This window comes from Ursus americanus, chromosome 7, assembly GCF_024610735.1.
Source record: "Ursus americanus isolate L20-20 chromosome 7, mUrsAme1.1.p, whole genome shotgun sequence".
Classification (NCBI taxonomy): Eukaryota; Metazoa; Chordata; class Mammalia; order Carnivora; family Ursidae; genus Ursus; species Ursus americanus.
In genome coordinates, this window is record NC_142133.1 from 60,664,721 (window position 1) to 60,680,295 (window position 15,575).

The following is a 15,575-nucleotide window of genomic DNA, read 5'->3' on the forward strand; positions in this document are numbered from 1 at the left end:
AAAAGAAGGAGGGAGGTACAACTTCATAGTCATTGTTTTTTCTCATAGATAAAACTTGCCAACATGAGGCCTCTCTGCTTCCGAACGGTCCATTCACTCTAGAAATTAAAGACCATCCTCCGTGCACTGCACAAGCTTGGGTACGATTCGCAAAGGTCCACAATTCAGATTCACCTCATCAGCTAGGCTAATTCTGGACTTGTTACCCCTCCCCTGACACACACCCCTTCCCCCTTGTTTCTGATCGGTTTCAACAGCATGTTAGCAGCTCTACTTTCCCTCCTCACACACAAACACCTTCCTAACAACAGCAGTGGAGTCACCAAAGATGCCAACACAGCCACGGCCACAATGGATGTAGACAGCCAGGAAGCCATCCTATCGTAGCTAACGTGATATTTCAGACTCCTTAATTTACATAGCTGGCAATCGTAAACTCTATAGAGTTGATTTGCTGTAGGTTACACAAAGCTAGAATTCTTAAGCAGTCCAATGTTTACAAAATCTTTTTAAAAGACAGTTGTATATTGTACTGTATGTTAACTAAAATTTAAAAAAAAAGACGGTTGTGTTCTAAAAGTGTCTTTGGATGTTGGCTCCTCTGCATTTCTGCAGTTTATGTAGGATTTTTAGGCTTAGTCTGAAAATGGAACCAGAATTTATAAAATAGTTTCTAAGGAAAATGAGTTTTTTAAATCCCAAATAGCCAAAATACACATGAAATTTTCAAATAAAATCCATGTAATTCCTCTGTAATAGACGATACAATAGTTACTACTGTATCTAACTCTATGTAAGGTCATCTATATAATTACCCAACACATGTATACTTACATATATGCCCATAGTATCCAACCAAATTATGGGTAGAAGCCTGGAGCCACAGCAGGATTTTTGCTGAAATGATCTTACAGTGTAACTGAGGGCATTTCTCTGGGCGATACGGCATTGAAACTTGATACCCACACCCTCCCAGAAATTCTGAAGCTACCCCTGCAGAAAATGAAAATTTGTGACTAGTTAATGTGATCTAGTTGGATCTGAAGACATGAGGAGCCAGCGATCACGAAAGGGTTTAACACTGGTAGTCCGTGATATCCAGTGAGGAAAGCATTTCTTAAATTATCACCTGTGGGAACTTACAAGAAAGCACCTACCTAATGTAAGCCTTCTGTGAATTAAGTTATAGGACACTGAGGATATCAGACTGTGAGGTGGGTTGGCTGCTTGTAAGTTCACCGAACAGCTCAAAGAAAGAAAATGACATCCAGTATTTTAATCCTCAAGGTCAGAGAACCAAGGAATGTCTATGATTGCCTAAAGGAATTTCTTTTGCCCTGAACCTGCCAACCTAGTACAGCCAAAACGCAGATGCAGACATTGCTCCTGCATGATTGCTCAATGACAATATAGGACCAAGTCAGCTTCACGAGGTCTGTGTGCAAGTTAAGGCACGTGATTGGGTTAATCAAATGTTTTAGTCATTCATTTTTCTTCCTCTATTGCCTTTTAGCTACACGTCATTTGATTATTTTTGAGTGACCGCTCTGGCGCTAATCATGCACGTCTTCACTCTGTCAAAGTTCATTCAGAGCTAATACTGTTTCACCTCACATTTCTCACGTCACAAGTGGCTCAGTCAAGCCCTTCCTAAATTTCTGTTCCATAGAAACAATGAAAGAGAAGTAAGGGATTGCTGCTGTTTTCAGTCACTTAGTTTTGATGTGGTTTGGTTCACAGCCACAGTAACTGCAATGGTTGTTTGAAACACAAGGGCTACTCTGGTACCACTGACTTCACCTGGGTCAGGAGAAGGGGGCATTGATCATGAAAGAGAAAGACCCAAGAATTTAACGAAGGACATTTGCAATGAGTCAGATAACAGAAATCTCCAAACCCTACTGAGTTTCCTATGCCAGAGACGCGATCCTCCCCTATCTGCTAAGACTCGTGCTACTTTGCTTAAAGACAACAGAAGGAATGACTACACCTTAGGGAGATACCCAGCGAGAGAATGCCAATTCTCCTCATACCTGGCCCCTTCCATCCCTCATTGCCTCCATACACATAAGACTTATACACAAAGAGAACCACAAGAGTTCATTACTTTCCAGAGGGAAAAATCTTGGACCATGTGGAAAAAGAGATTCCAAGGGTAACAGACCATAGACAAACTGTGGATCACGATTTTAATCAATTTAGGTACTCATCAGAAATTTCTGGTTCACAGGGCTAACTCAAGCAGCTGAGGATGGTCCTAAATTATTTGCTCAATTGCCTGACTTAAAACCTGGACTCAAATGTGGCCAAAACTAAGTTGAGATGCCAGAAATTCCTTGGTGTGATGTGAAGGAAAGAATCCAACAACTTAGGAAGAAAAGGCTTTTGTTAATTTATTATTTACAACCTGTTCACCCATCCCAATGACCTCCAAGAGGGCCCAGGGGATACTCCTTTCATCTTGGCTTTGAGAAATACATTGTATATGGGAATATTAGCATTCCTGAAAAGTGCTATATAGTAGATGTTCCGTGTAAGCTGATGGAAAAACTTGGAGGTCCTTCAGTTGAAATGAGCTTCCCAATTTTAGTGGGAATTACTAGAACTCAAGGTAATAGAGACTAGCTGACAGCACTTAATCCCTGGAAGCAAGATGAGCATTGTTACTTGCAACAGTCATAGCCAGAGTAGTCTAATAGTGCAATAAGAATGGATCTTAGGTTGTGGCTGACTGACAAGAAGCCTTAGGACCAAATTATATGTATAGCCAACTACGTCCAAACTTGATCTATAGAACATTAAAAAAAAAAAAAAATCTATGTTTGGAGACCAGATGTCTGACCCGAGTCACCATTCTAAAACACTGTTTCTCACCCAGTTCCTATCCTTGAGTCATTTCACAGAGTCAGAGCCTCTTAAAAAAAAAATTAGGAGAGAGGAAGGAAGGAAGGAAGGAAGGAAGGAAGGAAGGAAGGAAGGAAGGAAGGAAGGAAGGGGCAAGCCAATACTGGTGAGGAAGGACCCTGCTATAATATAACTATCATATACCATAATTCTTCCCTTGTCTTCCACAAAGACATAAACTTTAATATTTACCAGGTAATTCTTTCCTGGGGGAAAAGAAATACCTGTCTTATCAGTGTTGGTAAGTTCTTAGTTAATGCTAATCCTCTGGGACCCAGAACATCATCATGATGAGTTACTGGGTTTATGGGAGTCAGTAGATCCCATAGTAGGCCCAGTAAGTCATATGTACCTCCATGTCAACTTGCTTCAGTTGAATCTGTTTCCCCAAATCCCTTTCCCTTCCGATTTTGCACTACAGTTGGTCAGGGGGGAATTTGTTGGGCATCTGAAAGGCAGAAGAAAAGCAACAGCCTTTACTCTTGGAAGGTGGTCATGATTAAGTACGGTGTCACACAAGATGCAGAGATGTCCTGCAGATCCCAGCTTGTACTTTGCTCTATGTATCTAGCTTGTGCTTCTGACTGTAGACCCCGCCAACCAATAGCAGCCCCAGGACCACCATGAGACATTTCACTGGGGACCCACAGGGCTGGCAGCTACAAACAGACGACGCTTTCCACAGATCTCTTCACAAGTTCCTCTCTCATGCTCCCATTTCAATGGCTGGAAGGACTCGGCTTCTCAGATTCCCTGGTGAGTTCTGACTTATCCACTGTGCCAGTGCTTCAAGTGGACTGGGAAATGATTTCTTTCCCTGATCTTTCTACTTCCTCTTCCACACCTTCATTTCTCCAGCTCTTCCCACATTTGTGTAAGATCTAATTCCTTTAGTAAGCCCCTTGATGACATCCCAAAACTACTCAAAGTGGCCCTGCTTCCATCAACAAAACCTGAATGATACAATTTTTTTCATCTTTTGCCTTTTAAACCTCTTATGTGTCCTGCCATTTGATAATGATTTACAGATTAGTTTTTATCCAACAGGCATTAAATGCATTATCTCACTTAATCCCTGTAGTAAGTCTGAGAGGTAGATATTAAGATGTCCCTTTTTAATATAAAGAAATAGAAGTTTAGATTCCTTGGTCAACTGGTCATCCCCAAACCAAGAGATACTAAGTTGAAAAATGGGACCTTAATTTCAGGCTCCATACTTTTCCTATATTCCACAGGTAGGTATAAGCAAAAATGGTGGTCTAAGAACCTCTGAAAATTCCCTACTCCATAAAAGCAACAAGAAAACTGGCAAAAAGTTTTAGAATCAACTTTTTCATAATCCTGGAAATTAACCAAAAGCTTGAAATAATCCAGAGAATGTTATTTAAAAAAAAAAAAATGATGATATCTTGGTAAGAACAACAAGCTTTGTGTAATTTTAACTTGCACCACTCCTATTCCATTTCTCCAACTCTGCAGTAGCCTTGAAAACCAACAGCAGGAAATGGTGGTGATAATGACCTGGCAGCCACCAGAGGGAACAGAGTGGGTTTAGAGCAACTCTCAAGTCTCATTTCCAAAAAATTGTCATTATCCGACCTGGCTGGTGGTTGCCTGGAAGAATCCACTTGCAAGGCTGTCTGTAATTGAACCGACCTCTGAGTTTGCCCAGTGAAAAGCCCTCTAAAAACCAATTACAACTGGTTGATTTTGTAGCTGTCTGAAGTGTTAAATAACATGTGGGACAAACAACAGGCTAACCAAAAAACTTAAAAGTGAAAAAAGGGAGTGAGATACACATAATGGCTTTGAAAGGCTCCAACGTAGCATGATCAGGAAAGACCCAGGAAGGCCCTAAGCTCTCACCTCAATCTGACCTCGAGGCTTTGCACCAGCAGTCAGTGAAAGTGACAAGTGTTAACTGCCCACCTCAGTGTTGGAAGCATGTTCCAACACACACACACACACACACACACACACACACACACACACACAGAGCCCAACAGCAAAGACTGGGACACTTGTTGCTTCAGGCATTCAAGGAATTTTCTGTCCAACCCGTTAGCTGACCATTAAGCTGACCAACCTGAGACTTCAGTGGCTGCACAAGACAAAGAATAGAGATTTTACAGAATTAGTCAAGAAATATCACTAAACAAACAAACAAAAATCACAAACAGCAATAACAACCTGATTTCCAGAGTTGCCACACTACATTATTTAAAATGCCCAATTTTCAACAACAAATTACAAAAATAAGCAAAGAAGCAAGAAGGTATGGCCATTACATAAGAAAAAAGAAGGAATCGATAGAAACTCACTGAGATGCCCAGATGATGGGCTTAACAGGCACTTAAAACATACTATTTTAAATGATCCCTAGTACAAGGACTAAGAAAATAACTTAAAAAAAAAAGTAGTGGGGCTGGGCTGGCTCAGTCACTACAGCATGCAACTCTTGACCTTGGGGTTGTGAGTTCAAGCCCCACATTGGATGTAGAGATTACTTAAAAATAAAATCTAGGAAAAAAAAAAAAAAGTAAAAATGACAAGGGAATTAAAATGGCACACTGGAAAATATCCATTTAGCCAAAAAGAAGACAGTAATAGGGAAAGAGAAATACATAAAACATATAGAAAATAACAAAATGACTAATAAACATCCTATATTATCAGTAATTAAATTAAATGTAAAAGGATTAAACACAACAGTCAAAGGCAGAGATTGGCAGAAAGGATAACAAAAAAATGACCCAAACAAATGCTGTCAACAAGAGACACACTTCAGATTCATCCACACAAAAAGGCTGAAAACCAAAGACAGAGAGAGAGAGAACGAAAGAAAGAAAAGGAAAGGAAAGAAAAGGAAAGGAAAGGAAAGGAAAGGAAAGGAAAGGAAAGGAAAGGAAAGGAAAGAAAAAGAAAGGAATGGAGGGGCAGGGAGGGAAGGAGGAAAGTTCCGAAGAAGGAAGGAAGGAAGGAAGATCAGGTACACAATAACCAAAAGAGGGCTGGACTGGCTGCATTAATATTAGACAAAACTTACCTTAAGACAAAAATTGTTAATAGAACAAAGAAAGGATATTTTAATGATAAACATTCAATCTATCAAGAAGACATAATCAAAAGTATATATTCACCTAACACAGAGCCCCAAATTACATGAAGCAAAAACTGACATATCTAAAGGGAGAAATATACAATTCATCAATAATATTTGAAGACTTCACTTTCCAACTTTGGATAAAAGATAGAACAACTATACAGAAGATAGAAATAGAAGACTTGAACAATGCTATAAACCAACTAAGCCTAAAAGACACCTAAATAACACTCCACCCAACAGCAGTGTAACACAACACACAGAACACTCTCCAGGATATACCACATGTTAGACTGTAAAACAAGTCTCAGTGAATTTGAAAGCACTGAAGTCATACTTAGTATGTTCTCCAATTATGATGGGTTGAAATCAGAAATCAAAAACAAAAAGAAATTTAGGAAATTAACAAATTCATGGAAATTAAATAATACAGTCCTAAATAACCAACAGGTCAAAAAAGAAATCACTGGGAAATTAAAAACACTTTGAGATAAATGAAAACAACGTAATATGCCAAAAGTTATAGGAAGCAGTGAAAACAGTGTTTAGAGGGAAATTACAGCTATAAATGCCTATTTGGAAAAAGAGAAAAGATCTCAAAGCAATCATGTAATCTTTCACCATAAAAAACTAGGGGGAAAAAAAAAAGTAAACCCAACCCAAAGAAGCAGAAGGAAGGAAATAATAAAGATTAGTGTAAATAAATAAACCAAAAGTTGGTTCTTTGGACTGAAATTACTAAAGTCAGAAATGAAAGATGAGAAATTACCACCAACCTCATAGAAATAAAAAGGATTATAAGGGAGTACTATACTCCACAGGTGTCCTATATAAAAAACAGGATCCAAGATTCAGAACATCAAGTCATACCCTTTAAACACCTGCATGATCTAAAGCTACCATTCTACAAATATTTATTCTACTTCTAACTGCACTGTAATATAGACCATAAAGATCACCAGAGTCCAAAGACATACAACACAGACCTGGCGTTGGCAACCTTGCAAAGAAGACAAATACACAAATGAAAGATTAAATAATAATCAGGAAAACCTTCACATTTGGGAACGATACGATACTGAGGATTTCAAATACTTCCTTCACCAGCTCATATCCATCTAAGCTCTTAAAAGAATGAGGAACAGAGAGAGTGGGTGATGTGCAACTTCTTGTTACCAAACAATATCGATTCTGGGTATTTTATTCACCATGACATGGGTCTGCAGGGCCAGAATGGGGCAGCTTCCTGAAGAAGTTAAGAAACACAAGAGCAGCGATCTTGCTTGGTCTAAACTGGCCTCTTCTTTCCTCAAATTCCTATCCCACATTTTTTTGTTAGATAAGTGAGTTCTTTCTCCTTGAGATCTTATACCTCTTCATCCTGCCAACAGAACGATCTTTCCCAAGGGCAAAGCTTGTAGGCAATGTATTTCCTTTCTTCAGTTAGTCACCCTGCATTCCTCAGTCTTCTTCCTCACTCTCTCCAAAATGCTCTATATGCTCCTCCCCCTCCACTTAGCCACTCAATTTATGTAATTTATTATCAAATAAAGAACTATAAAAGACATGCCCAGTGAACATAAATAAACCACAAGGGCTTATAATATCCCTTTTGCAATACCAAAATGTGGGTGGCCAGAAATCTCCACAGAATGCAAAAGGTTTGATATTTCTGGCTATGGGCTGCTACTTCCCTACGGGAAAATAGAGATGCACGTTTTTAAAGAATACAAGAAATTTGTCATCTAAATATCTATTAGAAAGGATAAAACAGGGCACCTGAGTGGCTCAGTCACTTAAGTGTCTGATTCTTTTTTTTTTTTAAGATTTTATTTATTTATTTGACAGAGAGAGAGAGACAGCCAGCGAGAGAGAGGGAACACAAGCAGGGGGAATGGGAGAGGAAAAAGCAGGCTCCCAGCGGAGGAGCCTGATATGGGGCTCGATCCCAGAATGGCGGGATCACGCCCTGGGCTGAAGGCAGACGCTTAACAACTGAGCCACCCAGGCGCCCCTGATTCTTGATTTCTGCTCGGGTCTTGATTTCAGGGTTGTGAGTTCGGGCCCCATGCTGGACTCCACACTAGGCATGGAGGCTACTTAAGAAAAAAAAAAAAAAAAAGAATAAAACTACATTCCCAAACACAAAAACACATACTTAAATGGGCAACTGGCTACAATTAAACTGGGTTGCTTGTGAGAATCCTGTGAGCTGCAAACCCCAAAGACTATTCCTCTACCCAAATATACATACATATCTAGGCTGTTACAAAATCTGTTTTATTCTGGAATTGCAAACAACTAATTATTATTCTTAATACAATTTTGTGGCAATAACTATACACAGCGAATCTCGGTATAAAATGACATCAGCCGAGGCTCAAGTAGAGCCTACAGTTATGGCTGAACTAACGTTCCACTTGCTGATAACTGCACTGGTAACCCACTCTGCTTCGAACAAGAGTCCCCACACTCAAATGCCCATAGATTCTTGCCAATCATAGAGATTATGAAGCAGGCTGGGGAGTGAGCCCATAAAAGATGGAGCCCTGCTGAAGTCCAGCCAGGTAGCACAATAATGTGGGAATTTGGCCTCATGTTTCCACATTGTTTGATTCTTTAAGAGAAGCCAAACAAAATACGTCTTGCAATGTCAGATTTAGACTATTAAACTTCCACCCTACAGTAGCCCTCAACTGCGCTTTTTCCTGCCCAGCATCCCTGCGAGCACTTAGGTGCCTTTAGTCAGAAAGGCACTTCAAATGCTAGTTCTGCTTATAAACTGTATGACTGTGAGCACGTTAACTAATATCTTGAGAGTTTGTTTTTTACTTGTACGTTACCTACAAGAACGAGATGTGAAATGTACCTAGCTTTTTGTCAGGCATACAGTAAGGCCTAACCTAATGTTTGTGTTCTTTCTCAACTCCCTCTATTGGAAAACCAGATTAGAAAGTAAGATGCTTGAGTTTTCACTGCTAGGAAGAGAGAAGTGCACAGAAACAGCTTCTAGGGACGTTAAAATTTTCTGTAAATAATCACGTTGGTCAACTGTGTATAGTTGCTCCCACAGAAGAATTGTTGTCAACTGCTGAATAAGTGATTATGTAACTGGGTTGAGAGGACTAGAGGAAGTGAGGTCAAAGGGGAAAACTTCTGATGATTACAAAATTAAAGTTAAATTTTTCCACATAAGCTAATTTCAACCAAACATCAGTTTTGTTATGAAAATGTGCAGAATCATAGGAGGAGATCCTAGCGATCTCAGCAAAAAAGCCTATACAAGGTACAAAGTGAGTGGACTACTGCTTTAGAGAAGGACAGCGGAGGGAGAAATATTTAAACTCTCAATACGATGTCCAGATAGAATTCGGAAGCTGTACAATATTCCATCTTAACACCTGCTCTATCTTACTCAAATATTCTATTCATGTGGATCTGTACTATCAGGCTATAAGCTTCTTGGAGGTAAGTTCTGTCTCTCACTCCTCTTTGGTATACCATTGCCCAGCACACAGTAGGTACTCTATAAATGCTGGATAAGTTCGACTGAAATTCACACTAAGTCACAAAGGGCTACTGGTGTTTCCTAAGGGGCTTCAGATTCTAAATAAAGACATAAAAGATTCTTCCCACTGGGAACAACGGGAGAACTCCTTTAGGGGATGTGATCCGGCTGACATCAATACTGAGGATGACTAAGTTAGGACATATCTAATAACAAGTTAGTTCTAGTGAACAGAGAGGTCAAACAGCAGAATGTGAATTTCACAGCCCTTATAACCCAAGTGGTTACACCTAGGAAATGGTCGCACCTAGGAAATGACTCTTGTTGGGAATAAAAGCACTAAGAAACAAAACCGATGCTCCCATATGGGTAAAAGTGAAGCTCAATCTCTGGTCAAAAAGGAGATAAAACAGTTCAGGACAACTACTCATCCTCCAGTCAGAGCAATTATCACAGCAAAGTGCCCTTGTTGGCGGTGATTTATGCCTTGATTTTGTGAATGAGCGAAAGGCATTAATAATTCGAATGTGTGACAAGTGTGGCCTGGCCTTCATCTGACGTGACACCTGCTCAGTAGAGAGCGACCACAAACTAGCAGAGCAGCAACAAGAAGCAGCCCTCCTGTCAAAGAACGAAGGGGGAAAACAAGCTCTAGACCCAGATACGGTGCGAACTGTAACAAGCATGTTTGAGGACTGCAGAAATGATAGCAGTAGGCTTAATGGCTAGAGGCTTGTTCCAAAGGGATGGAAAAAAGGCAGGCTAAGAATTTAAGGCCACACTAGTAGTCAGATTTGGCCACTTGACAATAGCTTTAGGCTTAAAAAAGTGTGTTTGTATGATTGTGTGCATACAACTCAAGCCACTTTGGGCGTAGTTTATTCCAGTCTTCTCCCTGGTAGCAGAGAGTGAAAATGGATTCTGATGTTCCCTATTATAGTGGCTGGCTCTAAAGACAGAGAAAATGGGGGTGCCCGGGTGGCTCAGTTGGTTAAGCATCTGACTCTTGATTTCAGCTTAGGTCATGATCTCAGGGTCATGAGATCCAGCTCCACACTGGGTGTGGAGCCTGCTTAAGATTTTCTCTCCCCTCTCCTAGCAGAAAGGTAGTTTGCTCCTACTCTAAATTCTTGTCCTATGAACAGCAACTGAGAGGTGAAAAGTGCAGAACATTTCATCCTACCCCAGCAGGTCACCCCCAGCTAGACTTCTTCTGTGTGATGGTGCCTAGTCCCGTTCACTCTATCACTGAGCCAAGTGCTCACTAATTGCCTTTTACATTTATGTGTGTGACAACATCATGCTCTGGCTTGATTTTCCAAAGGGAACTTGCCAGCATAAATACTCCAGGTCCAAGATAAAACAGACTAATTAAAAACAGGCCTAGTTAAGTGTAGAACAATGGAGTTAAGATGGCGGAGGAGTAGGGGACCCCTTTTTCAGCCGGTCCCCTGAGTCAAGTTGGAGAGGTACCAGAACAGCCTGAACATCCACGGAATCAGCCTGAGACGCAGGAAGATACATCTGGATCTCTACAAATGAACATCTCCAGCGCTGAGTATTGAGGTACGAAGCAGGGAGCCGTGAAACCACGCAGATATCGGAAGATAAATGGAAGGGGGAGGGAGCCGCCACATTCGGGTGCCAGGAAGCGGTAGCCACCTGCACGGGGGAGCGGGGGGAGCGGGTGGAATCGAGGACCGGCACCCGCGAGAGAGCAGACTGAGACCATGAGCCAGGAACGCGCACCACCTGACTGAGGGCCGGAGCTTTGGAGCGCACGGGGGGGCGGCTGGCGGCAGGCGGCGTTAGAAACACAAAGGACAGAGACGCGCCGGCCCTGGAAGTGAGGGCTGGGACGCCAGGTGTGGGGTGCACATCCCGGGATGCTGCAGGGTTGAGCAGCACCAACAGAAACAGAGTTAAAGTGGCCAGAACATCAGTGGAGAACGGTCCGCGATCCCTCTGTTCTGAGACAGAGGCTGAGATTCGGCCACTGCTGCTCTGACTCTCAGAAGAGGCACAGCAAACCGCCAGAGAAAGCCGCCAGAGAACAAAAGCCTAGAAATACCGGCTTCCAGTGTGCCCGTTCCCATCCCCCCTCGCAGGGGACATGGAGACTCTACCCAAACAGGGTTGCCTGAGTATCGGCGCGGCAGGCTCCTCCCCCAGAAGGCAGGCTGAAAAATCAAGAAGCCCACATCCCTAAGATCCCTATAAAACAAGGGCACAAGGCCTGGGTCCCGGTCAATAATTTGGGCTCTGGACAACCCCACAACTTCTCCTCATCAGAATGACGAGAAGGAGAAATCCCCCAGCAAAGAAAAGACAATGAGTCTGTGGCCTCTGCCACAGAACTAATGGATGTGGATATAACCAAATTATCAGAAATGGAATTCAGAGTAACAATGGTCAAGATGATGTGTAGACTTGAAAAAAGTATTAACGAAATGGTAATGAGAATATTGAATCTCTAAGGGCGGAAATGAGAGTGAACCTGGCAGAAATTAAAAATTCTATGAGCCAAATGCAGTCAATACTAGAGGCTCTGAAAGTCAGGGTGAATGAGGCAGAAGAATGTATCAGCGAATTGGAGGATGTGTTAGAAGAGAAAACTAAAATAGAATCTGGACTTAAAAAAATCCACGCTCATGAATGTAGGTTACGGGAGATTACTGACTCAATGAAACGTTCCAATGTCAGAATCATCGGCATCCCCGAGAGGGTGGAGAAAAACAGAGGTCTAGAAGACATATTTGAACAAATTGTAGCTGAGAACATCCCTAATCTAGCAAGGGAAACAAACATCCGTGTCCAAGAGGCAGAGACGACTCCTCCCAAGCTCAACCACGACAAACCTATGCCACGTCACGTCATAGTGCAGTTCACAAATATTAGCTCCAAGGATACAGTATTGAAAGTGGCCAGGGCAAAGAAATTTCTCATGTACCAAGGCAAAAGTTATCAGAATTACGTCATACCTGTCTACACAGACCTGGAATGAGAGAAAGGGTGGGGGGGGGGGGGCATTTTTAAAGCTCCTTCAGAGAAAAACATGCAGCCAAGGATCCTTTATCCAGCAAGGCTGTCATTCAGAATGGATGGAGAAATAAAGACCTTCCAGAATCGCCAGTCATTGACCAATTTCGTAACCACAAAACCAGCCCTACAGGAGATAATAAGGGGGGTTTTATAAAGGTAAAAAGCCCCCAAGAGTGATACAGAACAGAAAGTCACAATCGATAGAAACAAAGACTTTATGGCAACATGGCATCATTAAAATCATATCTCTCAATATTCAGTCTCAATGTAAATGGCCTAAATGCTCCCATAAATGCCACAGGGTTGCAGATTGGATAAAAAGACAGGACCCATCCATTTGCTGTCTACAAGAGACTCATTTTGAACCTAAAGATACATTCAGACTGAAAGTAAAGGAATGGAATACCATCTTTCATGCCAATGGACCTCAAAAGAAAGCTGGGGTAGCAATTCTCATATCAGACAGACTGGATTTTAAACTTAAGACTATAGTTAGAGACACAGAAGGGCACTATATTATTCTTAAAGGATGTATCCAACAAGTGGCTATGACAATTATAAATATATATGCCCCCAACAGGGGAGCAGCAAGATACACAAGCCAACTCTTAACCAGAATAAAAAGACATATAGATAAAAATACGTTAATAGTAGGGGACTTCAACACTCCACTATCAGAAACAGAACACCCAAGAAAAAATCGACAAAGAAACAAGGGCTTTGAATGTCATACTCGACGAGTTGGACCTCATAGATATATATAGAACACTACAGCCCAGAACGAAAGAATACTCATTCTATTCTAATGCCCATGGAACATTCTCAAGAATAGACCATGTTCTGGGACACAAAACAGGTCTCAACTGATACCAAAAGACTGAAATTATTCCCTGCGTATTCTCAGACCACAATGCTTTGAAATTGGAACTCAATCACAAGGAAAAATTTGGAAGAAACTCAAACACTTGGAGACTAAGAACCATCCTGCTCAGGAATGATTCAATAAACCAGGAAATCAAAAATCAATTTAAACAATTTATGGAGACCAACGAGAATGAAAACACAATGGTCCAAAACCTATGGACGTTACGTTGGAATTAACTTAACCAGAGACGTAAAGCCAGTCTTAAGGGGGAAATACATAGCTGTCCAAGCCTCACTCAAAAGAACAGAAAAATCTAAAATGCAGTTTTTATATTTTCACCTCAAGAAGCTGGAACAGCAACAGAGGGACAGGCCTGATCCACGCATGAGGAAGCAGTTGACCAAGATTACAGCAGAAATCAATGAATTAGAAACCAGAAGTACAGTAGAGCAGATCAACAGGACTAGAAGCTGGTTCTTTGAGAGAATCAATAAAATTGACAGACCACTGGCAAGACTTATCCAAAAGAATAGAGAAAGGACCCAAATTAATAAAATTATGAATGAAAAAGGAGAGGTCACAACCAACACCGATGAAATTGGAAGGATTATTAGAAACTTTTATCAACAGCTTTATGCCAATAAATTAAGCAATCTGGAAGAGATGGGGGCCTTCCTGGAAACCTATAAACTACCAAGACTGAAACAGGAAGAAATTGATTTCTTAAACAGGCCAATTAATTATGAAGAGATTGAGTCAGTGATAAACAACCTTCCAAATAACAAAACTCCAGGCCCGGATGGTTTTCCTGGGGAATTCTACCAAACATTCAAAGAAGAAATAATACCTATTCTCCTAAAGCTATTTCAAAAAATAGAAACAGAAGGAAAGCTAACAAACTCATTCTATGAGGCCAATATTACCTTGATCCCCAAACCAGGCAAAGACCCCCCCAAAAAGGAGAATTATAGACCGATTTCCCTAATGAATATGGACGCCAAAATCCTCAACAAGATCCTGGATAACAGAATCCAACAGTACATTAAAAGGATTATCCATCATGACCAAGTGGGATTCATCCCTGGGATGCAAGGGTGGTTCACCATTCACAAATCTATCAGTGTCTTAGATTTTATCCAGAAAGAAAAATTCAAAAATCATATGATTCTCTCAATAGATGCAGAAAAAGCATTAGACAAAATACAGCATCCTTTCCTGATTAAAACCCTGCAGAGTGTAGGGATAGAGGTACATTCCTCAATCTCATAAAAAACATCTATGAAAAGCCTACAGCAAATATCATTCTCAATGGGGAAAAGCTGGAAGCCTTTCCCTTAAGATCAGGAACTCAACAAGGATGCCCACTCTCGCCACTATTATTCAACATAGTACTAGAAGTCCTTGCAACAGCAATCAGACAACAAAAAGGGATAAAAGGTATCCAAATAGGCAAAAAAGAAGTCAAAATGTCTCTCTTTGCAGATGACATGATACTCTATATGGAAAACCAAAAAGAATCCACTCCCAAACTATGAGAAGTTATAGAGCAATTCAGTAAGGTGGCGGGATACAAAATCAATGCTCAGAAATCAGTTGCATTTCTATACACGAACAATGAGACTGAAGAAAGAGAAATTAGGGAATCCATCCCATTTACAATAGCACCAAAAACCATACGTTACCTTGGAATTAACTTAACCAGAGATGTAAAGGATCTATATTCCAGACACTATAAATCACTCTTGAAAGACATTGAGGAAGACATAAAAAGATGGAAAAATATTCCATGCTCATGGATCAGAAGAATTAACATAGTTAAAATGTCCATGCTACCCAGAGCAATCTACACTTTCAATGCTATCCCGATCAAAATACCAATGACATTTTTCAAAGAACTGGAACAAATAGTCCTTAAATTTGTGTGGAACCAGAAAAGGCCCCGAATCGCCAAGGAATTGTTGAAAAGGAAAAACAAAGCTGGGGGCATCACACTGCCGGATTTCGAGCTGTACTACAAAGCTGTGATCACAAAGACAGCATGGTACGGGCACAAAACAGACACATAGACCAATGGAACAGAATAGAGAACCCAGAAATGGACCCTCGGCTCTTTGGGCAACTAATCTTTGATAAAGCAGGAAAAAACATCCAGT

The 15,575-nt window shown here is 40.9% G+C and overlaps 1 protein-coding gene across 2 annotated transcripts in view; it reads right to left on the reverse strand.

Moving 5' to 3' along the window:
* Window positions 1-15,575, reverse strand: part of TTC27 (tetratricopeptide repeat domain 27) — a 174,465-nt gene that overhangs the window by 57,114 nt on the left and 101,776 nt on the right. The gene's annotated exons all lie outside the window — the stretch shown is intronic.